The sequence below is a fragment of the Hemicordylus capensis genome, chromosome 8, assembly GCF_027244095.1.
Source record: "Hemicordylus capensis ecotype Gifberg chromosome 8, rHemCap1.1.pri, whole genome shotgun sequence".
Lineage (NCBI taxonomy): Eukaryota > Metazoa > Chordata > Lepidosauria > Squamata > Cordylidae > Hemicordylus > Hemicordylus capensis.
This window is the reverse complement of record NC_069664.1, coordinates 31,867,895-31,894,280: the sequence shown is the minus strand read 5'-3', so window position 1 is coordinate 31,894,280 and position 26,386 is coordinate 31,867,895. Positions and strand designations below refer to the sequence as shown.

Genomic DNA, 26,386 nt, shown 5'->3' with positions numbered 1-26,386 from the left:
ATGGAGTTTCCATACAGCCATCACAGCTCACAGCCTGGATATGGGGAGGTTGCCTGCCTGGTATGCCTCTGTGTGGTTACTAGGCATGGTTCTAACCAGCCAATGCACTGGGCTCTGTGTGTGTGTGTTATTCAGGCCTTCCCTACATCAGACGTCACTGAAACCCTCCCCATTGTGGAGATGCAGCAGGATGCCCTTTGGAAGAGGCTTGTGTGTCTGCCTGAGTTACTGCTCCACTTAAGAGATACACACTACTGCTGCTGCTGCTGCTACCACTACAACTACTACAATGACAAATATTTATATCCCACTTTCCCACAAAAGCTCTCAAATTGATTTATGATAGACAGACAGACAGACAAAGCTCCCCGTCCCCCAAAGGGCTCGCAATCGAAAAAAGAAACTCAGGGCAGACCCCCGCCACAGCCACTGGAGGAATGCTGTGCGGGGGGTGGAGAGGGCCAGTTGCTCTCCCCCTGCTCGCTAGAACTGAAGCGTCGCCCTGAAAGAGGCCGCTTGGCTCCGTCAGCAGGGAGGGAACAGCCACGCCGGAGCAGACACACACCCGGCAGCTGGGCTCCTCGGCTCTGCTGGGCAGGCACTCCGGCCCGTTTTCCAAGCAACTCTTTGGGCAGTGCGGGCGTGAAGCGGAGCCACGCCTTCCACAGAAAAGAAAAGGAAAGGAAAGGAGTTCCTCTGCTAACTTGGAGAAATGCTGTGCTCGAACTTGAACAGGTTGCCGGATTGGTTTGGTTTCTAATTCAATATCGCAGCTATATGGTTTTGTCCGGCTATATTCCCTGCAAGGTGCTGCAAGGAGCCTCAAACAAAGTGCAAGTCCCGGTTTGCAGCAAGTAGCGAGACTGGCAACAGGTGTAGCCAATTAGGAGAGGTAAAAAGGTCATGAGTGCTGACCAGATGTGATTGGCTAGAGCCAGTATAACAATAGAGCTCATGCATGAGTCACTCGCCCACAGTGGTCCAGGTGGCTGCTATTATCTAGGTGCCTGCTGTACCTACGTGTAACTGGACCTGCCGAGACTACATATCGTGTGAGTGTCCTGTACTTCAACACAATCAACCTTGGGCTTTTACTCCTGTGTCTGCCTGTTCCTGCTGCAATAGGAGTTGGGGGCTAGCAACTTACTCTGCTGCAACGGGGCAGCGCCAACAGGTTTCTTAAAATACGTCCCGGCAGCCCCGCCCCGCGCATTGCATGTCTGAATACCCGGCCCCCTCCTGGCCTCTCTTGGCTGTCAGCTGATTCCCATTTTAATCTCGGCGCCTGAGATGCCGCCCAGCTCCGCTCCCCCCCCCCCGCTCACTAATGCTCTTCACTTTCAAATGCTAATAATCTCCAACAGTAAAAAGCTTAGAAGTGGTTCTAGATTGTTTGATCTTTGGCTTGTGATCTACTTTCATCTTTGGGGCTTTCAAATGTAACTTTAGATTTACTTTAACCTATTAACATGCTTGGTATTCAGACGTGCGGCTCCGCACAGAGGCAGCCTCAAATAGACTCCGAGTATAATGAGGCCGGGGAAGTGGAGCTCGTGGGCAGCCGCGCTCCCGGTCCTTCCTTGCTTGCTTGCTTTTTTTTTAACACTTAAAACCCCCGCATTGCGCTTGGCCAGAGCAGCCTCCTCGGGGCAATTGGCGGCATCCTTCCTCGGGGACCCCCCAGGTCCCAGCGGGGCTCGAGGCGGGTTGGAAAAGGCTGGTCTCGAGGCGCAGCGTCCCTCCAAACGCCGGGCGCGGGAGACAAACGGTGGGGACGCGCTGTGGCCTTCCTGCCCTGCTGCCTGTGGGCTTCCGAGGGGCAGCTGAGTGACCATTGCTTTGCTGGCAAGAGGATGCTGGACGCACCCGATGGGCTTCTGCTCTGATCCAGGAAGGCTTTTCCGAGGCTCTTCCGGCTCCCTCTTGCAGGGGCTGCTGCGGCCACTGAGGTCCGGGCACGAAAGGCAGCCCTCACTGTCCTCCTTGTATCTGTCTGCCTGCAACTCCCTCCGAGCACATTCTCCCTCCAGGGCTCAGCCCAGGCTTTGACAACAGACAGCAGCCTTATGTGTGTGTTTTGAAGCACTAACCCGCCTGGGCCATTCTTGTCCTGATGTTTGAGTGTGTTTGCAACTGGAGCTCAGGGAGAAGGGTGGTGGTGGTGGTGGTGGTGGTTTTAATCCCGGGGTTTCTGCAGCGGAGCAAGCAGGTGGTGGAGGGGCTTTGCTCTGCAGCCTCCCAAAGAGCAAATGCAAATGGCACGCAGCGAGCCCCCCCCCCCCCCGGCTCCTAGGATGGCCCTTCCTGGGGTCTCACTTTAAGTTAAACCTCTCCCCCTCCTGGGGGCTGACATTTTCCCTGTTTCAGGCGCCAGCTGCGTCTCACTGAGCTGCAGGAAAGGTTGAAGGATATGTCATCGGCTTACAGGCTGAGCGAGGGCAGGGGCGCTGCCGAGAGAGCTGGAGCTCTTTGGAAGCCTCCCCAAACAAGAGGAGCGGCTGCTGCCTCCACGTGCCTGCTGCCCTGCCCAGGCCGCCAGTGCTTTGTGCTCAGAGTGGCCCTGGACAGGGAGATGAATGCATGTGTGTTGCACACACACACAAATACAGCAAGGAGGCCATGAAGAAACCTTGCAAGCGTGGGTGGGTGTGCACCTGTGCACACACACCCCCTGTATCCTGCTGTCTCTAAAAGACAAAAGGCAATTCTGCACCCAGTCACCCCAAATTCTGTGTCCAGTTCTGCAGCTGATATAAATATTACACAAATCAAGCCAAGCTGCTGCTCTTCTCTTTTGTTCTGCCTGATGGATCTGGCCATTTTTACTATTCTGCATAACTTATTCTGGTTTTTCCAACAATGCGGATCATATTTATGATAGTTCAAAGTGAACACAGGATAGCAAAGCACAATAACATTCAATTAATACACACAAACAAAAATGCAATGAAAATAACACAAATACCAACACCGTCATCCTGTTCTTCGCTCTTTAGAATTGCAGCATGCCCAGTTCTGACCAGGCCTTAATCTTGGTGTGGGGGGGGAGGAGCCCCTTCAGCCCCCCCAGTCACTCTCCAACAGGGATTCTCAAAGTGGGGTCCCAGGTCCTTTTGGACTACAGCTCCCAGCATCCCCTGGCCTCATCCCCTGGCCAAAAGCCAGGGAAGGTGCACCCCCAGAAGAAGCACCTCCAGAGAAGTCACTGAGTCAGGTACCTCCCAGTTGCCACCCTGATGGTGCGCAAGCAGAAAGAGTTAGCACCCCCACAAGTGAGAAAGTCCCGGGTGGAGCACCCACGACAGGCACTACGCCTGACACCACACAGCCTCGCAGGTATCTATTCTGAACACGCTCCTGAATCGCTGCAAGGTTAGCGGCCGCCATGTGCTACATGCTCTCTGTTACAGGCACATGCCCAAGACTGCTGTGTGTGTGTGTGGATTGGCCTCTCTCCTTTCTCTAGGCAGAAAACATGTTCTTTAATATTTAAACCCAGATGGCCAGGAGACAAGCTGCTCTATTTTATTATTTATTCTTTTAATTAAACCGCAATTAGAAAGGAAGAGCGAGAAAAGGCATTAAACACTTAAAAACACACACAAGCAGACACTCTCCTCCATGGCTGACTCAGATGGGGCTCTTACAGGCTAATTGGGTACTTAAGTGATCCTCTAAGATTTCATAGCAAACAATGTTTAATTTCACAATGGATCTCTGCCCCTTGTGGATGGGGCCCCTTATTCATGTCTGGCTTATTTCAGAGACGTATAGCCCCGCTTCCTTCATGCAAAACAAGGAGGCCACCAGGCCTTTGGAGTGCCAGGCCACGATTCTAGTCCTGCCATGTTGCCAGGATATCTCCAAGCACTGAGCAGTGTGGTTCCCCCTTGTGAAATATGGGCTTTGCTCTTAATGCACAGCAGCTCCTAGTCTTCCGGAGTTTAAGCTGAAATTGTTCCAAGGTGCTGTCCCAATGGCCTTGAGCTCTTTGGAACATCCCTCACACTTGGGGTTGGCCCATGGAAAGGCTGGCCGGCTCCTTGTCCTATGAGAAGGTCTCTTACGTATGGAGGGTGGGGGCAGCTTGGAAGTGCAAAGCTGCTAGGCCACGGTTAGCAAAAGCATTTTTGAAAATGTTACAGTTCCTTTTAACAACAACAACAACAATAAGAAGTGTATTTGTTTGCTGCCCATAACCAATTGTTCTCTGTGCGGCTCACAACACAGCATTAAAACATTCAGTAAAACACATGAAATCACAAATCATTTTTAAAAATACAGTAAAAAACAACTTAAAAACTTTTTTAAAAGTCAGTTTCAAAAATAAAATTTAAAAGGCCGGTGTGAACAAAAAGCTCTTTTACCTGTGGATCCTACAATATTTATTTTAATGTATAATGATGTAGAAATATACTTATTGTCCACAGCCTGTTTGATTGGAATATGAAAATGTAATCCAGAACCTACAAAAAGAGAACAGCTACTGAACCTTTGAGATGCCTCCAAGTTCATCTCTTTACTTCTATTTCTATCCTGCTCTTCCTCTGAGGAGCCCAGAGCGGTAGACATGGTTATGTTTATCCTCACAAAAACCCTGCTAGGCTGAGAGAGAAGTAACTGGCCCAGAGTCACCCAGTGACTTTCATGAGTGAATGAGGATTTGAACTCTCCTCAGTCCAAGCACAGCACCCTAACTACTGCACCATACTGAGTTGAGAACTAAGAGTGTAGCGGGAATTTTGTTATAAACTTATGACAAATCACTTGGCTATAGGGTCCTGTAATTTAAAATACCGTCAAAGGAGACAACTTTTTGTCTTGGCCCCACTAGCTGTAATAGTACTGGCCCTGTACTTATTATTTTATTTGTTTTGTGTATGTCTATTGTTTGTTTGTTTCTCTCTCTCTCTCTCTTATATAGAGGGAGCGAGAGAGAACCTGTAAGCCAGGGGCGGAGCCACCATTGAGTGAATGGGTTCAAAGAACCCGGGCCACCGCCCCTCAGGGGCCGCGCCCCATGCCCCAGACACCCCCCTGCATTTGATGTCACATGCAGGGGCATGGCTAAATGCTCCCTGCATGTATCGTCAGATGCAGGGGGCAGGGCTAGGGGAGCTGCGGCGGGGGCAGAACCCAGGCCGCCGCTGGCCTCCCTCCGTGTCTAATGTAAGCATGTGCAGAGTGCCTGGCACTCCTTGCTGAGCAGCTGCAGCCAGCTGCTCTGCTCTCCACACATCTCTCCTTGAGGGTTGAAACTGTTGTCAGACTCAGCCTGACAGGCAGAATGTTTAGAAGCATTTGCATGTGTGTTAATAAGGAAGCCTGGTTTGAAGCTTCAGCCCTCATCTCCCTGCTCAGGAACAGTAAAACAAAGCGATGGAGAGGTTGTGAAGGGAAGACGTCTCTAAACGTGCCGCTGAGAATTCAAAGGCACTTGAAAGCGGGGATGTAGTCCGGGGGAAAGTGTCTGCTTCCAATGCAGATTGGCTTTTGTTTGAATTAGCGGGCGCTTCTTTTAAGCTCTGGTGGCACCTTGTCATTTCCAGAGTGCGTGTTTTCTTCTGCCAAAGTCACCCTTGATTCCTCACCTCCCCCTTTGAAGTCTGGAGCTGCAACCTGGCCTGAACAGTGAACAGATCAGGAGGGCGGCAGTCCGGCTCCCCTGACAAGATCACGGAGGGAAGCGCTGCATTTCCACAGAAGCCAGGGCAGGTGGCTGGACCGGGGTGGCGGGGAGGCGGCAGCGGCCTAGTCACGGAGTCTGAGCAAAGGGCAAAGCAGGCACGGTGGGCAAGAGGCGGGACTCCCAAAGGCGGGACTCTTGCCTGGAAATGCATCCGGATCCTGAAGGGGCCCACTGGCCGTTGTCTCCGTCAGTTCCTTCCTAGCAGCAGGCTCAGACCTCCCACACAGCCTCTGGCAGCAGAGGGGAGGCGGGCGGGGGGGGGGGGGGGAATCCACATCGCCCTCCGGATGGGTTTCCTTCTTAGCATTCTATCCCGCTTGATGCTGTGGGCTCAGAGTGGCCTTTTCCAGAGGCCAACTCTTCTGTCCCCCGATCCACGTAATGAAGATGTTTGGAGGATAAAAGGAGCCAAATGGAATAAAAGTGACACTGTGCATAGCTAGACCCAGCCGGCTTGCTACCTGGGCTGAGAGGTGCCTTTTCAAGTGGGGCCACTCTTTGCATTTATCAGAGGATTTTGTTTGTTTATTTATTTATTAACTCGATTTCTATACCGCCCTTCCAAAAATGGCTCAGGGCGGTTTACACAGAGAAACAACAAATAAATAAGATGGATCCCTGTCCCCGAAGGGCTCACATTTTTTAAAAAACACACGATACACACCAGCAACAGTCACTGGAGGTCCTGTGCTGGGGGGTGGAGAGGGCCAGTTACTCTCCCTCTGCTAAATAAAGAGAATCGCCACGGTAAAAGGTGCCTCTTTGCCCAGTTAGCAGGGGTCAGCAGTAACTCAAAATCTCAGTAACTGTCCCTATTCAACCCAGTCTAGTAGTATCCTGTCCCTCTTTCTAGACTGTAAGCCCGTTTGGGGCAGGGAACCGTCTTCAGAACCCTCTGGTGGTGCCCTTTGGTGGAATCACCCCTGCTAACTGGGCCAAGAAGAGGCACTTTTGGAAGTGGGGGCTCTTATATATATATATATATTTTTGGGGGGCAACTCTCCTTGCCCAGCCCAGTGGCCATAATTGTGGGGGTCTCCCTTGTGTTTCTGTTTAAACTGGGAACCCTTTTGGGAGAGGGAGGGAGCCAGCCCTTCTCTCCTTCCTTTTGCTAGGTAAGCTGCTTTGAGAATCTGGTTGGGGGTGGGCTTGACTTTTTTATTTGTTTGTTATTTAGTATATTTGTACTCCACCCTAAACTCAAGTCTCTGGGTGGGTTACATCAGACATAAAACAAATTAAAGCAGAAATTAAAACATTAAAGCAGTTTAAAACCACAATGCTACAAGTTAAAAAGCCTGGGTGCATCAATGTGCCCTAAGAGTCTTTTAAAAAGTGCAGTCGATAAATATTTTAATGGCAATAATAATAAAGGGCAGAGCTTTTTGCAGGCAGCCACCTGCCCATGGGGGTGCCTTGTGCTGGATGTGGGGGAGCCACTGAGCTCTGGCCCTGCCGGGTGCCGGTGGTGGCATCTCCGAAGGAGCTCGATTGCCCAGCAGGTAGGCAGAGCCTCCCTCCCTGGTCCTCCTGGGAAGGATGCTTCTCCTCCATCGCCAGCCACCAGCTGCCCTGGGAAGAGGGCTGGAGCAGGTCTCCTTCCTCCTTCTACACCTGCCTCCAGATGCTGCTTTTCCTTGCTGCCCAAACACAGACCTTGGCAGGCCCAGGACCATCCTTCCCCCCCCCGCCCTTCTTCTCCCTCTGTGATGGAATTGCCCTGTTGTTTTCATGGCTGCAGAGGAGGATGTCTCCGTTGTTGGCTCCTTTTATTAAAGGATGATTAGCTGCCCTCAAAGGTAAATGCAGAAGTTCACACAGAGGTTTGTGCCATCTAGGAAACCTGGAGGGTTATAGATGTTCGCTTTGTAGCTTTATGAAAGTGCTTTCTTATGGAACCTGAAATGACCAAGATTAGATTGAATTAATATGTACCTTTTTTAATATAAAGATTTCCAGCACAAGCATTTCATAAAAATGCAAATCTCAGCTGAGATTTATAATTAGTGCAGAATATGTGCAGAGCTAACAAATTATCTGCAAAGCCAACCTCTCCACAGATAATTGCATGGGTCTGTGAGCAGCCTGTGATCAGAGAGCCGTTGAACCTTGCCCGGGATTTGCTGGGAGGCCAGAGTGGCGGTGCCGGGATTCTGCAGGTTGGTTCTCAGGCAGGAGGGGACAGGTTTCTTTCTTGGGACTAGAGGCCACCTTCTCCTTTGGACACTAGCAGAGCAGGACTGGGGAGGCAGCAGGGTGGGTCTGCCGTTCATTAGGGTGCTTCCGGGCAGGGAATCCTCTCCCGGGGCAGAAGTGCTGCATGCAGATGGCTGGCAATGCCTTTAGCCCCCAGCTCTCTGCAGCACCATCACTATCTTTGAGTGGCAGCCGTGCCACCTTGCCACAGCCATAAGAAGAGGGGTGGGAGGCACTTCCACAGGCTTGTGCTGCTGGTGGGCAGAGCTGTCCGAATTTGCTCTGGAATGAATCCTGGCATTTCCCATCATGGCCAACATCCTTGGATGAACTGCCAGGTCCTCAGTCCTAGCCCGGAATGGGGGCTCCCCAACACCCCCAGACTCATGGTAGGTACGGCTAAGTTGGGGCTCGAACGGCTCCATTTGCCCAATGGACATGTAGTGCCAGTAGGCCTTGGCACATGGTACACACGTGACACAGGGGAACCCTTCTGGTGATGCGGGACCCAGGGAGGCACGGCCTCCCTCCAAGTACCTTGGCTGTTCACATTGATCAAGGGCTTGGTTATTCTGGTGTCTGTCTGGGCAGCACTCAGAATGGCCCCCGGGGGGCAGGAATCAGCCTACCTGACTCCAGCTGCGGAGAGGCAGTAAGGAGGAGAAACAACAACATGGCATCGGCATGTGGGGTACCAGGCGAGGGCTCTGACCCAAAGGGGCACCTGAGCCGGGTGGCTGAGCAGCAGGGAGCAGAGCTGTGAAGGGCCTGAAGCTGCCCAGCAATGGCAAAGCCATTGAAAACGGACCTGCTTGTGATTCCCTTTTAATGGCGATAAGCATCCCTACTCCAGGTGCCTAATTAATGACCCTTCACAGTGCCCAGGCTGGCTGAGAGGCTGAATGCTGCTTGCGTGAGACTGAGACGTCTGTCTTGAGGAGATGCAAAAGGGGCCGCAGCGCAGCTAGTCTTACAGCCTCCTCTGATGCAAGGGTGGCATCACTGGTCCTGGCATGGGGGTGAGCAGTGTGGGACCCCAGTTTGCTGAGGCTGACTCCAAAGTATTCATTCAGCTTGGAGAAAACGAAAATATTTCCTCCAAACTGGGTGAACAGAGCAGAAGACGTCAGACCGTACAAAGCGCCGCATGGTGGGGTTTGGGTCAGGATTCCAAAGCACATGCTGAGCCGTTTGTAATGGCACCTCTCCGGCTCCTAGGAGTGAACTCACTGACCGCCACTCAAGGTGCTCCAGCAGCGGAAGAGGCAGGGATGGTGTGTGCAGAGCGGCCAGGAAAGCGACTGAAGTGAGACAGCAAACATCTCACTGTTCTTGTGACCACATTGAGAACATGGCATGCTACTCCTGGGACACCCCCTGCCTAAAAGCCTGTGCTATCACTGAACTGCGGCCCCATCCTTCGAGAGAGAGGCCTCTCCTCTAATGGTGGCTTCCACAGGATTCTCAAGCAGCAGTGGAGCCCTGAGCACCAAGTGCAGCCCTGACAGGGATGCCAAGAGCAACGCAGACACCACAGACTCAGAGGGCCTGGAGGACACCCACAACCGGCACCGGCAGAACAGGAACCAGGGGGCCAAGTCAAGGTGAGCAAAGCACCTGCCTAACACCAAAGCCCAGAGGTGCCCTCAAGCAGAGCAGCTTGGTCCGAGTGGAGAGTTCAGGCAGGACACCAGCAACGCTACTGAAGCTCTGGGGCTTTCCATTAACAGGCCAGAAATGTGTCCCCAAGGGGGACGTGACAGAGGTCCATATACCATTATGAGCAGCACCGAAAACCTTTAGCCACGGACCGTTGACATGCCACCTGACACTCATGCTTCAAGAAACCAGACATGACATATGCACTCGGCATAAATGATGGAAATGGTGCAGATTAGCATAAATAAGGATCATGTTTGCAATTTTATTCTGAAGTGCATTGGGAGGTGTTCCTTTAAACCAAAAGCCAGGGGAGGGGAGCAGGGTGCCCAAGTCGCAGGTAAGGGAGCAAAGTCCAGGACCTCTGACTCCTGCCCCCGGCAACAGCGCACCCCCGCCCACTACCTCCACCCCCACCCAGTCCATCCGCCAATGTTTCCTCCTCCATATCCTGCAGATGAAGAGAGACACCCCCCCCCCACGCAAGACCTGACTGCTGCTCTTTTGCGCTCTGCTTCCCTCAAGGTGCCAGACACCTCCGAGAGGCTAATTAACCTTGAGGTTTGAGGAGGAGGGTGGTTTGTTTGTTTGTTTGACTCTGGTTGAATATTACTGTAAAATTTTAATTAAGTTATGGAAATGAGTTTTCCACTTAGGGATGATAATAAGGTGTCTGGCAGTTGTCTGTGTTTATGTGTGTGTTTGTTTGTGTGTGTGTACACGCACGTGCACACACAAACACACACCTCGCCAAGGCAGTCCTCTTGTGGTGCACTCACAGAATCACAACACGCAGATCCCTTGGCAGGTGTGGTGTGGCAGCAACACAACCTGGGCACTGTTTCCACATCCAAGGAGCCCAAGTGCTTCACACAGGAGGCAATGGTCACACCAGCCTCGGGTGCTTCGCGGGGAGAAGGAATGACTCCCCCATGAGCACAGTTTGTATTAACACGGACTGCAGGCCACGTGGGGCCCGCTTCCTTGAGCCATCTCCTGGGGCCTGGCAGGGGCCCCTTGCTTGCCACAGGCACCGGCTCTTTCCTCCTGGTGTGCACGCCGGAGTCCTGTTGGCACCGTTATAGGACAGGCTCCATTGCCAGGGGATGTATAACCTGACCCCACCCCCGGCCAGCATCTAAGATTTCTAACAAGATGGGAGACGGCTCTTCTCGTGGTTCTGAGCCACCACAGCCAGTAACAGCGTCTCCACGGCAAGACTCAAAGGGTTCCTCCAGCAGGGGAACCGGGTGGGGACTGCTGAAGGCGGAGGGCTCACCTGGCCTGCTCCGATCCAACCAGGGCATCCTTTCAGGGGATGCTTGTGGGGAAGCATCTCCCTCCCTCTCTCAGCCTCTCCTGGCTGGAGCCCTCCGATGCTTCTCCAAAGAGCATGTCTGCCCTCTAGTGTTGAACCCTAAGAAGGTGCTTTCGACATGTCACGAATGCCCGCTTGCTTGCTCTCTCTGCAGGACTCATTCTCCGTGCAGCCGCCCCAGAGTCTGGCCTGCTGGGCTTTTTGCCCTTCACCTGCCAGCGACACACACCTGGGCAGGGTCCTGTGCCTCAGTGGCAACCCCTCTCGACACGCAAAAGGTGGCAGGGAACAAACCACCCCAACACTCTTCTCTGGGGTCCTTCTGGCTCTCTGAAGCTGGGCCAGTCCAGGAGATTTCTGACTCACTGTGCTGGTGGTGTGATGAACAGTTCCCTCCCTGTGGTGCCCGTGGAAGCCCCTGTGAGTCAGGTGCCAACACTGTCCTTCCTCCTTCTCGCTCCAGTCTGAGCAGCCGGGACAGTCACAGGTTCCTTGTGGCCCTCCAGTGGACTGTAACTTCCAAAGGAAAAATGAAAGAAGTTGTTTTATTTCTGCACAAAACTATCCACTTTAAATACCCCTTTTATTACATTATCTGCATAGTAATGCTAATAATAGATCTTGCTGACAGTTCTAATGAGGCTGGAGAATATAAGGTTTCCAATAAAGTTAATTGTTGCCTTTAATATTCTCATACATTTATACGTGGTAAATCTTTAAAGGGAAAAAACACTCATTTCTCTCCTATAAAAGATTCAGGAGCAGCCTCGTCCGTGTCTGGGACAGAAGATGCAGGTTGATCTCTCAGCTGGAGACCTGGCACTTGTTCTCTTGGAGTCTGGGGCAAACCTTGAACGAAATGCGCCCCCCAGCAAGTGGGAGGGATGGCATTCTCTGCTTTGAACAGCATGGGACATGCGCCCTGTGTGGGCCAGTTCAGTTAGCAAAGGAGGGCAGAGGGAGGGGTCCCTTGTCAACTGGCACAGGGCGGCATTGGCAAGGCGGTGTCTTGGCCATGGGCATCTTCTGGACTAGGAACTGGGAAAGGAAGAACTAGGTCTGCTGCTGAGGTCTGTATATGAGGCACTCACCTTGCTGATGCTAATTGGATTGACCCCTGCTAAACGAGCAAGGAGGCACCTTTTAAAAGTGGGGATTCTCTTTACTGAGCAAGGGGAGAGAAACTGGCCCTCTCCATCCCCAGCACAGCATTCCTCCAGTGGCTGTTGATGGGGTCTCTCTTATATTTCTTTTTCAGATTGTGAGCCCTTTGTGGGACAGGGGATCATCTTCTCCTTCTCCTTCTTCTGGTTTGAGGTTTTTTTGGGTTTTTTTTTAAAGCAGTATATAATCATAGTAGCAAGTAAGAGCATCCTTACTCTTTTGTGCCTTTGGCTCATGCGAATGTGAATTAACAAGGACAGGGGCGTGCTCACCCTTCCCAGGGTGGAAGCAGCAAGTTCCTCACTGGAAAGCCAAGCTGAAAAAAACTCTGAGATAGTCCCACATTGCTTCTTAGGTGTGAATCCTCTATCAGGATGTACGGACAGGCCTGCTGGATCAGGCCCAAGGCCATTCTAGTCCAGCATCCTGTTTCCAAAAGCCCCCCCCCCCCGAATGTCTCTGAGAAGCCCACAGGCAAGAGCTGAGGGCATGCTCTCTCTCTCCTGCTGTTGCTCCCCTGCAAACTGGAATTTAGAGGCATCGTGCCTCTGAAGCTGGAGGTGGCCTATAGCCACCAGACTAGTACCAATTGATAGACCAGTCCTCCATGAATTTGTCTAAGCCCCTCTTAATGCCATCCGGGATGATGGCTGTCACTATATCCTGTGGCAGATAATTCCATAGCTTAATTATGTGCTTTGGGGAAAGGTCTTTCCTTCTGTCGGTCCTAAAAGGCTTCTGTTTCCTCCTTGTAGGGAAAAATAGTCAATGGGTCAGTGCTGTACATCTAGGGGGCATGAACTGAGTAGAAGGCAAGCTTTCTTTCCGAAGAAGCTGGATGGAATTACTGGATGCTGCTGTTTGTCTCGAAGGTGACTGTATCCTCTCAGGGAGGTGTCTGTTACACTTTTCTGGAACCTCCTGATGGAATCTGGGAGCAGATGCCACAGAGTTAACGTTGCATGTTAAGGGCCCTGAGTCCTGGGGTGAGAGCTGATTTTCTGGGTCTTTTCTATCCAACCTGCACCATCCTCAGCCCTGGCCAGATGACTGGGTCTTTTCCAAGCTGACTGCTCGGGGATATTTCCAGGCCACCTCAAAGGAGACATCCCTGGATGTCGTCTCTGCCGCTGCTCACCCCCTCTCCCTGTCACAGCCCCCATCTCTGCTAAGAAGCACTTCTGGAAAACCAGCGCCTGGATGTGTTCCCTCTATTAATTAAAAGATATATTTATACCCTGCCTCTTGGTTGTACAACAGAAGCCCTGAGGCAGGCGTAGTAATTATGCCCAGTAAATATCGGTGACTTTGGTTCATTTTCTTCTCCACGGAGCATTCAACCTCTTGGCTATATATCCTTCTGTGACAGAGATGGACTGGCTGCCTTGGGGCTGAGCTCCCTCTCCCTCTCCCTCTCCCAGTCTTGGCCGGGATCTAAGCAGCAGCTGCTGCCGCACACAAGGGCAACTCCAGAGCAGCCACCTGCTAGCCCAGAGCCTGGACGGGCAGTGGCCCTTCATGGACACATGCAGAAGCCTCCTCCTGAATGTGGCCCTGGAGATCCCCCCCCTGCTGCTGCCATGAATCTGGGGCCCCATGCAAGCTGTGGAGGGGGCTGCCGGCCAGCCCTGGCAGCTCTCAGAGCCACGGCCAGAGGGAACCTCCTCACCAGAGGAGGAGGATCTCACGGCAGGTCCCAGCTAGAACCAGGACAGGGGGAGACAGAGAGCCCAAAGGGAACCCTCGAGGTTGTTGTCCTGCCCAGGGACCCTGCAGAGTCAGGGGAGTCTATGTGCCCCACCACCTCCAGACCCCCACCAGTACTCCCACAGCCTCAAGCGCAGAGAGAGCCATCGGCCTGGAGGACCAGGCAGCGCAGTGCTCACCTGGCAGCGTAAGGGGGCCACTTTCAGAGCCCTGCACAGGAGGAGGAATCTCAACTTCCGAGCTCCAGGGCCCCCAGCACACCAGGGTGTGGCATCCAGGCGGTGAGGAGAGAAGCCCCCTGGCTCTGCACTCGAGCTACCTCCCCGGCAGTCCCCGTACCGCTCAGCGTTGGGCCCTCTGAGGGTGCGCTACACCCTGGTCTGCCCCTTGTTCTGCTTTCAAGCCATTGTGGTCTGCAGGGCGGGGCATGGGGCAGCAGCAGGAGGCTCGCTGGTGCAAAGCAGCTCTGGGCCTGGCTGGATGGGAGGCGGCCTGCCTGGTTTGCCCCCTTGCGTCCCAATGGGGGACAGGATGGAATGTGACCACCATGATGAGAAATGACGGAAACGTTGCTCCTGCACGGCTTCCCTCTTGGTCAGTGTCCTCATTCTCAGGGCGTTGACCACCACCTCCTCATCATTTGCTTAATGGAAAGAAGCTTCTCCGTCATTTGCACTGGTTTTCTGGGTAGCATTTTGGCAATTTACCCACACTCTTTCTCTGCCTCTCCCAGAAGAAGGGAAACGGGTCACTGACTCTGGCGGAGGAACTGCATCGTCTACCCAAGGACTCTGTTGTTACTGTACACAGTCCAAGGTGTCCTCACGGCACTGAATAGAGTCATCTGTGCTCCCTGCAGTGGAAATGAAGCCCGCCGGCAGCTTCCTCCGATGGGGCTGGCTGATACTCAGCCAATGGGAAACGGTGCCGCCACCGGGCCTTCCTCCTCTTGACTGCCCTTCCCAACACCCACGCTTGAAGCCCGGAGGTAATTTATTAATGAAGCTCCTGATTGGCTGTGCTTGGATTTATAATGGGCAGTTGGATAATTAAGTGTGTTTTATGCAGACAAACTGTTTCCCACAATGTAATTGCCAGTTCTCTATAAATAATGCAGGGGGAATTATTACACTCAGGACATTGCCCGCCTCCTCCTCATTTGCTTAACGGAAATGAGCTCCTCCATCATTTGCACTGGTTTTCTCTAAGACCACGTACATGGCCACGCTTTACAGGCTGGCAAACCAGTGACGAGTGCGACTGCAGATTTAATTAAATTATTCAGATTGTGTGTCCGCTGCATGCGGAGTGCAGGTGAGTTCACTCCTAAGAGTCCAGGGCAGCATGTGCAGGCAGCATGAAGGCTGAGGGTCACTTGGAAGGAGTGGGTGGTGCTGAGTAACAACAACAACAACAATACACGTAATAACATCTTGTCCTGGAGACAATGCTCTCCATCCTGGAAATGGTGCCACAACTGCTCTTTAGTGCTGCATAGAGCCATCACTGCCACTTTTGTCCAAATGCCTTTGCAGCTGCAAAATCCCTCCCCTCTGCAGGATTTGCCTGCTGCGCTTTGAGACTTTCCCCTCCTCTTGTGCTCTTGCCACTTGGGTTTGGCTACCATGGACAGCTGTTGTGGGCCCAACTTTGGCAGTGAACACTGCAAAGTGGAGACAACTCCAGTTCCGAAGCAGGAACACCGGCAAGGATGCTGCAGGTTGTGGTGGTGGCATGAACAAGGAACATACCGAGTCAGACCATTGGCCCATCTCACTCAGTAGAATTGTCTGCCCTGACTGGTCACAGCTTCTCCAAGGATGCAGGCGGGAGGCTCTCCCCGCTCTCCCTGGAGATTGATGGGTTGATTGTTTTCTATGCCACCCTTCCAAATATGTCTCAGGATCGTTTACACAGAGGAAAAATAAATAAATAAGAAAGAAAGAAAGAAAGAAAGAAAGAAAGAAAGATGGCTCCCTTTCCCCAAAGGGCTCATAGTCTAAGAAGAAACATAAGAGAGACACCAGCAACAGTTACTGGAGGTACTGTACTGGGGTGGGTAAGGCCGATGATTGAGATGCTACCAGGGATTGAACTGAGGACCTAGATGCTCTTCCACTCAATTATGTCCCCACCCCCTGAGGGGAATATCTTACAGTGCTCACACATGTAGTCTCCCACCCAAATGCAAATCAGGGCAGACCCTGCTTAACAAAGGGGACAATCCATGCTCACTACCACCAGACCAGCTCTTCTCCTCATATGACAGAAATGTCATGTATGTGGACCCTGACACCAAGCCAGGACCACACCCTGGACCTTCCTGTTCCAACTCCCCACCTGGCAAAAACCGTAATGCATCTGGCTTCAGCTAACTGAATGTGGACAGAAACAAAGGCTTTAGGTTCGGGGGCTGTTTGAGCTCGATGGCACAGTGGACTGACTCCGGATCAGCTGCCTCCTGTGACCCGGGAACAGGAGCTGCATCCCGAAGAAGCAGCTCTGGCTGTGGTGGTGGTGTTGTTTTGTTAGATTTGCTTTTTAATTATTAGCAGTCATCGTGTGTGTGTTTGTATGAACGGGAAATGCAGAATATACCTTCCTAACCCAAATGAATAAACTCACACTAATGGAATATTAACAAGGCTTCTCCACAAGGTCAAAAAGAGGGAGAAAGGAAGAGTACTGTGGGAGATCTGATCAGCAGGGAGGGACTAGGCCTTCTTCCTATAGATGCAGAGTTTGCACACACTGCCTATGAAGGGAAGGCTAGACAGGAGGAAGAAAGGGAGGAGGGAAGGAAGGAAGCAAGCTATGATCCTCCATATTCAGAACACGGTGCCAACTTCCACACTAGGCAACGGGATTCCATGCTGTGTTGGGTGAAGGTGGCCATATGGAAGCCAAGACTCCATGAGCAACACACCATACTTAGCTCTGTCAGTCAGTTGGAAGAAACATATTTCGGTGGGAAGGAAAACAGGACCCAGGCGCCATCTGCAGTTCTCTGGGTGCACCTGCGGGGGTGCTCACGCTTCCTTCCACTTGTTCTGGGGGGCAAGAGGCAGGAGCCTCTTGGCTTGACTCCTCAGTTCTGACCTCTTTCTTCTGCCCAGATTCCTGGCTTGACTCCTCCACCCTGGCTCCTGAGGGCCGACTTTGGATTCTTCTGTGGTTGCTGCCCACAGCCCAGCCATCTCTCTCTCTCACACACACACATACACACAAACACAACACTCCCTGCTCCGATGCTGCAGTCCTGATCTAGACTGGTGCCCCCTGTGGCTGGCCTGGTTTGTAAAAGAAAAAGGCACAATAAAGGGTTAATTTAGTTATTCATTTAGCACATTTTTATATTGCCATACCTATCTATCTATCTATCTATCTATCTATCTATCTATCTATCTATCTATCTATCTATCAATCTCTGGGTGGTTTGCAATTTTAAAACACAAACAATTAAAACAGTTAAAAATAACTTTAAAACTGAAACTTTTAGTTCTTAGTTTTAAAGCCTGATTAAGCAGTTAGGTTTTAAGATTTTTCTTAAAAACATTAAGAAATGGGGAGGCTCTAATTTGATTCGGGAACAGGTTTCGAAGTCCCAGGGCAGCCTGAGAAAAGGCCTGGGGTTTTGGTCGCCATTAGATGAGCTGGTGCAAACCACAACCAGACCTCCCCTGATTATCTTAATAGGCCATGCAGTTCATGAAGATGAAGGCATTCTTTTAAATACCTTGGACCAAAGCCATTTGGGGCTTCATTGGTAATAACTAGCACTTTGTATTTTGCCCGGAAACGTATTGGCAGCCAGTGTAGTTCTTTTCGAATGGGAGTAACGTGATCTCTTTGTATTGTCCCGGAGAGGAGATCAGTCGGGTTGGTGCATTCTGTACCAGTTGCAGTTTCCGGACTACATACAGAGGCAGCTGAACGTAAAGCACATTGCAGGAGTCAAACCTGTGTGTTGCCAGCATATGCACTACTATCTTAAGGCCGTTTATCTCTAGAATGGACATAGTTGGCCATGGCATATCAGTCAAAGCTGATAAAAAGCACTCCTGGCCACTGTGTCAATCTGAGAAACCAGGAAGAGGTTTGGGTCCAAAAGTACTCCCAGATTAGGTACCTGCCCTTTCCAGGGAAGTGTAACCCCCATCCAGAACAGGCAGAGCTAAACTATTTCCGACCTTCTGCAATAAGTACCTCCATCCTCCATCATTCAACTTCAGTTTGTTCTCCTTCATCCAGCCCATTCCTTACTTACTCCAGGCAGGTATTTAGGGAAGTTAGGCCATTTCCTGATGATGCTGACATGACATCTAATAATAGATTTGAGTGTCATCTGCATATTGATGATCTCTCCCAGCCGTTTCATGCAGATGTTAAAAAGCATTGGAGAGAGAATGAAGCTCTGCAGGATCCCATGCAGGAGCTCTCGCTTTGCAGCCACAATCTCCAAGGGACACCATCTGAAGTGCTTCCCACTCCCAGCCTCCTCAGGTTCTCCAGAAGGATATCATGGCCAATGGTTCTGAAGCTGCCAAGAGAGCCAAGAGGACCCACTCTCCCCGCATCAGTTCCTAACTGGAGATCATCCAACATGCTGACCAAGGCAAGGCTATCTCAATCCCATTGCCTGTCCAAAAGGCAGTTTGAAAAGGGTCCAGTTAATCTGCTCCTTCCAAGACTCACTGGAGTTGAGAAGCCACCACCCTCTCAATCACCCATGGGAGGTTGGAGACAGGCCTATAATTGCCTATCTGAGGGATCCAATGCAGGTTTCTTCAACAGTGTTGCCTCCTTGAGACAAGGAGGCACCCTGCCCTCCCTCAGAGAGACATTAATGTTATGAACAAGACCCTCTCCCATAACCTCCCTGCTAGATCGTATAAGCTATGTCGGGCAAGGATCAAGAGGATAGGTGGTAAGGTCAACTGCCCCAAGCAGCGTGTCCACATCCTCGGCAGCCACAAACTGAAATTGACCCAATTTAAGCATACATGAGGAGCTGCAGGACACCTCCATAGTAGACGCTGCAAAAACTGTAGAATCCAGTTCGGCTCAGATTTGAGAGATTTTATGTACCAAAAAAACCTCATTTAAAACATCACAGTGGGTAACAGATGGATCCAAATTTTGATTCAAGGGAGGAGGGCATGGACTAGTCCACTCGCAGTCCTAGACATGACAACTTCACTGGGCGTGAGCTTGTGGAAGCAATGCAAGCAGAAAAGAACTGATTCTTTGTTGCACACATTGCCAGAGCATAGGTCATCTTCAAATGTGCTCTGTGTTGTCATCTATCAGGCTCAAGCCGAGTCTTTCTCCACTTGCACTCTAATCGTCTACCTTCCTGGTTTAGTGTTTCCTGCAGGTTCAGAGTGAGGGCTAGGAAAGATGTATGTTTTAACACAGAAGTTGGGCATCTTAGGAATCCATCAGGCACCTGATTGCAGATTCTATGCTAAACGGAATGTTAAATAGAACGGTGGTACATATTCTGGTAACCTCTAGGCTGGACTACTGCAATGCACTGTATGTGGGGCTGCCTTTGTACGTAGTCTGGAAACTGCAGTTGGTACAGAATGCAGTGGCCAGGATGGTCTCTGGGACATCTAGGAGAGACCCTATTACTCCTGTGTTGAAAGAACTGCACTGGCTCTGATAAGTTTCTGGGCAAAATACAAGGTGCTGGTTATTACCTATAAAGCCCTAAACAGCTTGGGCCCTGGGTATTTAAGAGAGAATATCTTCCCCATCGTCCGTTAAGATTGTTTGGAGAGGTTTGCCTGCGGTTGCCACCAGCTTGTCTGGCGGCTACTCGGGGATGGGCCTTCTCCATTGATGCTCCTGGGCTTTGGAATGTGCTCCTTTTTGAAATAAGAGCCTCCCCATCTCTGGCAACTTTTAAAAAGGCACTGAAGACATATTTATTCACCCAAGCTTTTAATTAGATTTATAGTTTTAATACTTTTAATGTTGGGTTTTAACTGATTTTAATGTTAAGGATTTTAATTGTCAACCGCCCAGAGATGCAAGTTTTGGGCGGTATAGAAATATATTAGATAGATAGATAGATAGATAGATAGATAGATAGATAGATAGATAGATAGATAGATAGATGAGAGAGAGCGAGCAGGCAGAATTACCAAAGCTAGCCAGATTGTTCTGTGTCTAATCAGACTGGTCCAGCTTCTCTTCCCAGTGGCCACCTGGCTTTCTGTGATTCCTCCAGTCTCTGAAGTGTATGAGTGCACAATCTCAGTGCACCCATTTGCATTATTTTGCATGCTAAACTGCAGCTATCATGCAATAGCTTCTTTTAACTGAAGGCGCTTGCATGAATCCCCTAGAAGAGAATGTTTCTTTGTCCTTATCACACACACCAGACTAAATCCCCTTGTAAGGCTACAGGCTTATGTGATAAAGAAAAATGGTCTCTGATAGCAGATCTGTGTTACTGGCTTCACACAAACAAGTAGATCCTCTCTAACAGGGTTCTCAGTCTTGGGTCCCCAGAGGTTGTTGGACTACAATGCCCATAATTCCCAGCCACAATGGCCAACAATGTTTTGTAGTCCAAGAACATCTTGGAAGCCAAGCTTGGGAACCCCTGTCTATGAATGCCAGTTATCGTTTGGAAGACAGAGAATTCTGTCCTGTGAACTGAGGCTTGCCTAGAAAGTGACTTTAGGATTGCAGCCTTGAAAGGTCAACATATCCTGGGGCAGGAGAGGTAGCCTGATTGGCTGAATCCCCCCATTTGCAATAACATGTTAATCAGGGGAATCCACATTACTCGAACTGGTCCTGATTCGGTGGGATTTGCTTCCTTCTTGTCTAGCCCCTCTTTCTTCCCTTTAAAAAATTATTTATATTTTTAATGTGTGCATAATATAAATAAAGCACCAGTATAAAAATGTCAGGGAAAGTTCAAGCCTATTCATTATCCATTTCACACAGATTAAAATTTCTACCGGGCTTCCTGGTTGTGACTCGAGTCGCCTTCCTTTTAATGAGCTTTGATATAGGAGGCAACGGATGCTAATTCACCCTCGCATCTCTCTCCGCGCTTGGCTTTTACTATATAAAGCATCAAGGTCGCATTCTGGGGGGATCGTCTTTTTACCAAAGGTGCCATAATAATAATGAAGAAGCAATTTGTTTCAGCAAACTGCCTACAGTAATGAAGCTTAATTATAACCGTGTTATTAATACTGCTGCTTAAGGTAATTCGCTTCTGAGCAGGGTGCAGAACAGTAAACTATAATTTAAACAAGAATCGAGGCCTAATTTAAATCATCTGATCTACTGTGGAGAAACTAGGCAAATAGAATAACTGTAATCTCCGGCAACGCTGGGTGACTCTCCCCTGTGGAGTGGCTGGCCGGGAATGGAGCCCAGGCGATGGAAATGCCAGAGGCGGCTCTTCATGGGTGGTGGGTGCAGGAGGCACTCCTCTGGCTGGAAACCAAGTGGGACGCCTACTAGTCTGTCTGCGCCTGTTAACGAAACAGCATTGCTAGTCACCACCAGGGAAGCCTTCATCTGCAAAAGGGACCCCACAGCTAATTGGATGGCTTCTTAACTTGCAATCTTACATGCTATTGTTAAACTATTCGCAGTCAGACATCCCCCCCCCGCCGACCCCACCGCCACCCCTTGCCATTCTGTTGCAAATTACCCAGATATTATTATTATTATTATTATTATTATTAGTATTACATTTATATCCCGCTCTTCCACCAAGGAGCCCAGAGCGGTGTACTACATATGTAGGTTTCTCCTCACAACAACCCTGTGAAGTCGGTTAGGCTGAGAGAGAAGTGACTGGTCCAGAGTCACCCAGCAAGTCTCATGGCTGAATGGGGATTTGAACTCGGGTCTCCCAGGTCCTAGTCCAGCACTCTAACCACTACACCATGCTGGCTCTCAGATCTACAATATAGACCTCTTCTTGGGTGGTGAAGAGATCCACCCATGGAAGAAACCAGTGTTTCATCTGCTCATCCCTGATTTTATTGATGTATTTGTTTGAAACACTTGAATTGCAACAATGGGGGAGTGTGTTTGGGGGAGAAATTCCTTACCATTCCATGCTAGCAAGTTCTGAACAGCTTTACTTAATTGACATACTTTGAGAGTATGTCATTTAATTGAGAGTCAGGTGGCCCTCATAACTCTTGTGCTGAGCTCACAACAAGTCTTCACTCATAATAGTGGCCAGAAGCGGAGTCATACAAAGTAGTTCACAATGTCAAATGTATGTGTTTTCATCTGTTGCACATTTGATCTGCCCTTGGATTTGGGTGTGTTGTAATAACCAGCAGCAGGGATGTAAAATGTAAAATTTTAAAAATGGGCTAAATCGTGCATGTGGCAGAATGGAAAGGTGTGGACATTCTGCAACCACACCTTGAGCGATCCTCTGAGCGGGGAGGGGGGATGTCAAATGGCAGCCAGGAAAGTACCTGTGCTTGGAGAAGACAAGTTGCCTGTGCTATTGTCTTGCATGCCTTTAGTATGAAGCACTCTTTCCTCCTCCCTCCCTCCCTCCGTTCTCCGCCCTCCCCACTCTTCTTTCCACAATAAAGCTGCGATGGGGTCAGACTTGAAGGCCTTCAAGGTCCCTTCCAGCTCTGTGCTTCTTCATCTAGCATTTTCCCCTTCCCTCGTTCCTTGGTTGCCCTTCCTCCATCCTTCTTCCGTGTTCTTCTGCCTCTGTTGGTTCCAAGCAATGTAGAACATAGAATTCTATTTCTCCCATACTGGTAATAACATTTCCACACTTCAATAGGAAATACTGGAAGAGGGCAAAGCTCTGGAGGCCTCTGCATCTCCCATTTGTAACAGTTCCAAATTTCTTATTTCCGAATCCCAGCGTTGTACCAGATTCATTCATCCTGGCAGGAGGCTCAGAGTGGCTCAGTGGGCATTTGCCATTGCCAGGTGCAGCTCTGCTAGAAGCTGGGACATGGAAAGAGAGGTGTGGTAGAGACTAAGCAAATCTGCTCTCCACCACTACTAGAAGACTGGGTGGGGCAGTGGGGGGGTGGGGTGGGAAGAGCAGAGATCTCCCTCCCTGCAAACTCCATGCAGTTGAAACCTCCTGCAGGCCACCTCATATGCTCCGAGCTCCAAGGGAGGTGTCCACTTTGGAGGAACAGCAGTGAGAAAGTCATTGGCAGCCTCCCCCTGAGAAGCAGTGATCCCAGCCAAAACAAAGACTTGCAATATTCCTAGAAAGTATATAGGATCAGACCTTGATGGACCTTAGTTTGGGGTACTCTTCTTCTTCTGGAGTTCTAAGCTGTGCCAGTTAGGGTCAGGCACCAGAGGAACCAGAGAGGCACCTCCACAGCTGCCACTGGATCATGCCCCTCCTGCTTTGGGGAATATCCTCCTTGCCCATTTAGAACATAAGAACAGCCCTGCTGGATCAGGCCCAAGGCCCATCTAGTCCAGCATCCTGTTTCGCACAGTGGCCCACCACTGTGGCCCACCATTTAGTACTCAGCAACTTCTCTTGACTCTCTGGCCAGTCAGAGGCTATCCGCCACCAGCAGCAGCCCTTTTCTGAGCCACCCACTAGATGACGCTTGGCCTCTGCTGGCAAATTTGGGGTGTGGTGCAAGAGAACTCTGCAAGGCAGAGAAAAGAAGAAAGAAACTTCCCCCGTGTGTGTCACCTTGTGAAACATCTGCGATTCCCTTAGTTCCTGTCACCCGGACAAGTATGTTTGAAAATATTGCAAGCAAACATCTGGCAGAGAGGTGGCAAAATAGCTTGGATTAATACAGTGTGCCCAAGGTGGTGCCCTTGGCATCCTGGCCTCTCCTACCTGCTTGGTATATCGCACACCACAGACAGCCTGGCAAGACACTGGCAAGGGGGAGAAGGGGTGTGCAGGGCCGGAACAGGAACCTCTCAAAAAACCAGTTGACTCACAGTTGCTCCCCAACTAGACTCCCGTTTAACACAAGATTTCTCAGCCATGTCTCTGGCTCTTATGATCTATGGTGACCCCCCAAGCCAACATTGCCCACAGCCCACTGGAGGAGGAAGGGGAGGAGGAGGAGTCATCCAGGTGCATCACACACACACAGGCAGGTGACATTGTGCATGGACCTTCTCTACAAGAATAACATGGGAACTCCTGTAAAACCTTCCATTCTTGCAGACACAAAAGTCTTTCCAATGGAGCCAGTTCACCCACTCAGCTACCGGTTGTCAAGTGCCATTGAGAGACCAGCATGTTCTAAGTGGGCGTTGGTTTGGGGGCACCTAAACTGAGTTTAATGGGATGGACTGGGAGCATATGAATGGATTGTGGAGGAGGCACTCACAGAATAGTCTTGGTGGTCACACAGACATTTGAATCTAGGTTTAATGTGGGTTACCAGCACTGAAGTGATTGTGTGGACCTGTGCTAAGATGGTTGATGGCCTGGGATTCCCAGCTTGGCATGGGTCCATGGGTCACACAATCACTTCAGTTTTGGCAACCCACTTCAAACCTAGATCCAAATGACTGTGTGGACAGGCTAGTGCCTGCCCCTACATGGGGAAGTTCTCTTCCATAATTATCTTCCAGGAAAGGCTCAGACCTGATCCTTGTGGTCCACCAGGAAGTCAGCTTGGGTCAGATGTGTCCACCCCTCAGAATCTTGGCTGAGCAGATTATTCCCCTCTCCACTGCTATGCAGGAATATTGGGGTTCAGAGTGAATAAATGAGCCACCTTTCTGTGGAGCCTCTTTCAGCTGCTGCCAGATATATCCAGATCCCAAAGTGAATTGAAAGGCATTCTGAGAAGAAGGAATGGACCTGTGAAAGTGTGTGTGTGTGTGTGTGTGTGTTTGCATTCAAATGCCAGGGCCCACAGGACCTGCTGCAGCAAAATATTTTTCTTGGGTCTGATCAAGAGCAAATTGAATCAATCAGAGCCCCCCACTTCTACACCCCCTCCCCAATTTGTATTAATGCTTGATGTGAATCACCACCAGGAGAGAGAGAGAGAGAGAGAGAGAGAGAGAGGGATGAACCTATTACAGTAATTAAGTTATTGCACATCAAAGCAAGAGTGCTAAGCAGGCAGCTGATGCGTCAAGGAATAATATGTGTGTGTGTGTGTGGGGGGGGAATCTAAGGGCTCAGAAACGCCCAGTGCTGTCTGCTGACAAGGTCCATTTCCGGCTCTTCTTCCCTCAGGATCCCTTCCAGGGAGATTGCAGGACCTGGACCTGGTTTTTCTTTGCCTTGGAAAGGCAAGAAAGAATCTTATGGCACCTTGAAGACAATCAAATATATGGCGTCATAAAAGCTTTTATGGGGAAGAGCTCACTTGGCAGGTACATGGAGTGGTCACCACCTAAGCGGGCAGGGTGAGAGCTCTGAATACAGAGAGCGGAGAGTTTTCTCAAGGGGAGGTCAAAAGGCCAAGCCATGCAAGAGATGGAAGCATCTCTCCTTCTCCTACACGGAGCACAACTGAATGCCAGGGCCAATCAGTGTTGGAGATGGAGTGTTAGAACAAGGTGAATAGCATTCGCCCAAAGGAGGATCCTGACTTTCTGCAGTCAAGTAGCAACTCCTTGCTTCTTTTGAGTCCTGGTTTCACTGTGTTGAAATGTTGGGGTGTGTGTGTTGGGTGGAGGTGGGTGGGGTGTGGGGAGCAACTTCTTCAGAAGAAACTTCTAGAAAGAGCCAACCATCTGCATTAGTGGGAGGTCTATTTATCCATGAAGTGTTTTTTGGTCATCACAAATATGATGGTCCCAGAAGACATTGTGGGCATCCTTTCTGAAGGGGAGCAAAGATGGAAAAAAAGACTAACCGGCTAGTGTCTATAGGAGGGTTTGGTTTCATTTCAGAATCAAGTTCCCCTCTGGGGTGCAGGATGTCAGCGACCAATTTCCCTAAAAGAGATTGTGTTGTTTTTCATTTGCAGGCAGTTTTAAACCCAAGGAAAGATGGGGGCAGGAAAGAAAGGAAGGAAGCGGGGGATTTTTGTTCTTAATTGGGCCTTTTCTATTAGTTAATCAGGAAGTCATCGCGATGACAAGCGGGCTGAAGCCGCTGGCATTATCTGCTGGCTGCCATCTATCATTAGCTGACCGGAGCCTCCAAAGTGGTATTTATGAGCTTCCAACTGGCAAGGAAGCCGTCCTCTCCGAGGAAGGTGAGGACCAAACTATTGACCGAGGGGGAAGGGTTGTCAGGGATGATGGATGGCTGGGAGCCACACGAACCAGCTGTTTGCTGGGGCCAGCAGGCTTTAGACAAACCTTTGTGTCTGTGTCAGCAAAGGCAGACGCTGCTTGGATAAATGGGAGCCTGAGTCCTGGGCAAAGTTGGCCGAGCCGGATGGGGCGGAGGCAGGGGCCGCCAGGGGTTTGTTGTGGCAGTTCAGGTCTCAGCCGTCCTGCCAGCACTTACAAAGAGCCGGGCCAGGCTGTTGGCTCTCCAGAATCCTGAGCCGCTCCCTTCCATGCTTCGCCAGCAGCAAGAGGCAGCTGCTTGCCACACTCCTCTTTCCTCTGGCTGAAGAAGACCATGGGCTCAGCTCTTCCGGTGACCCACTGCTGAAGGCCAGATGCTTTCCACCAGATGCCTTCACTCACTCAGCAGTTGAAAAAACAACAACCCTTTA

The 26,386-nt window shown here is 50.5% G+C and overlaps 1 long non-coding RNA gene across 2 annotated transcripts; it reads left to right on the top strand.

The window, feature by feature from the left end:
- The first annotated feature begins 969 nt into the window (after positions 1-969).
- LOC128333874 (uncharacterized) lies at positions 970-13,342 on the top strand. 2 transcript variants are annotated; one of them, XR_008311100.1, is made up of 4 exons: positions 970-1,052; positions 7,750-7,848; positions 9,104-9,489; positions 12,782-13,342. It is a non-coding gene; the product is annotated as an uncharacterized LOC128333874 (long non-coding RNA). The 2 variants fall into 2 exon arrangements; XR_008311101.1 differs by lacking the exon at positions 12,782-13,342 and adding an exon at positions 11,017-11,096.
- The last annotated feature ends 13,044 nt before the right edge of the window (positions 13,343-26,386 follow it).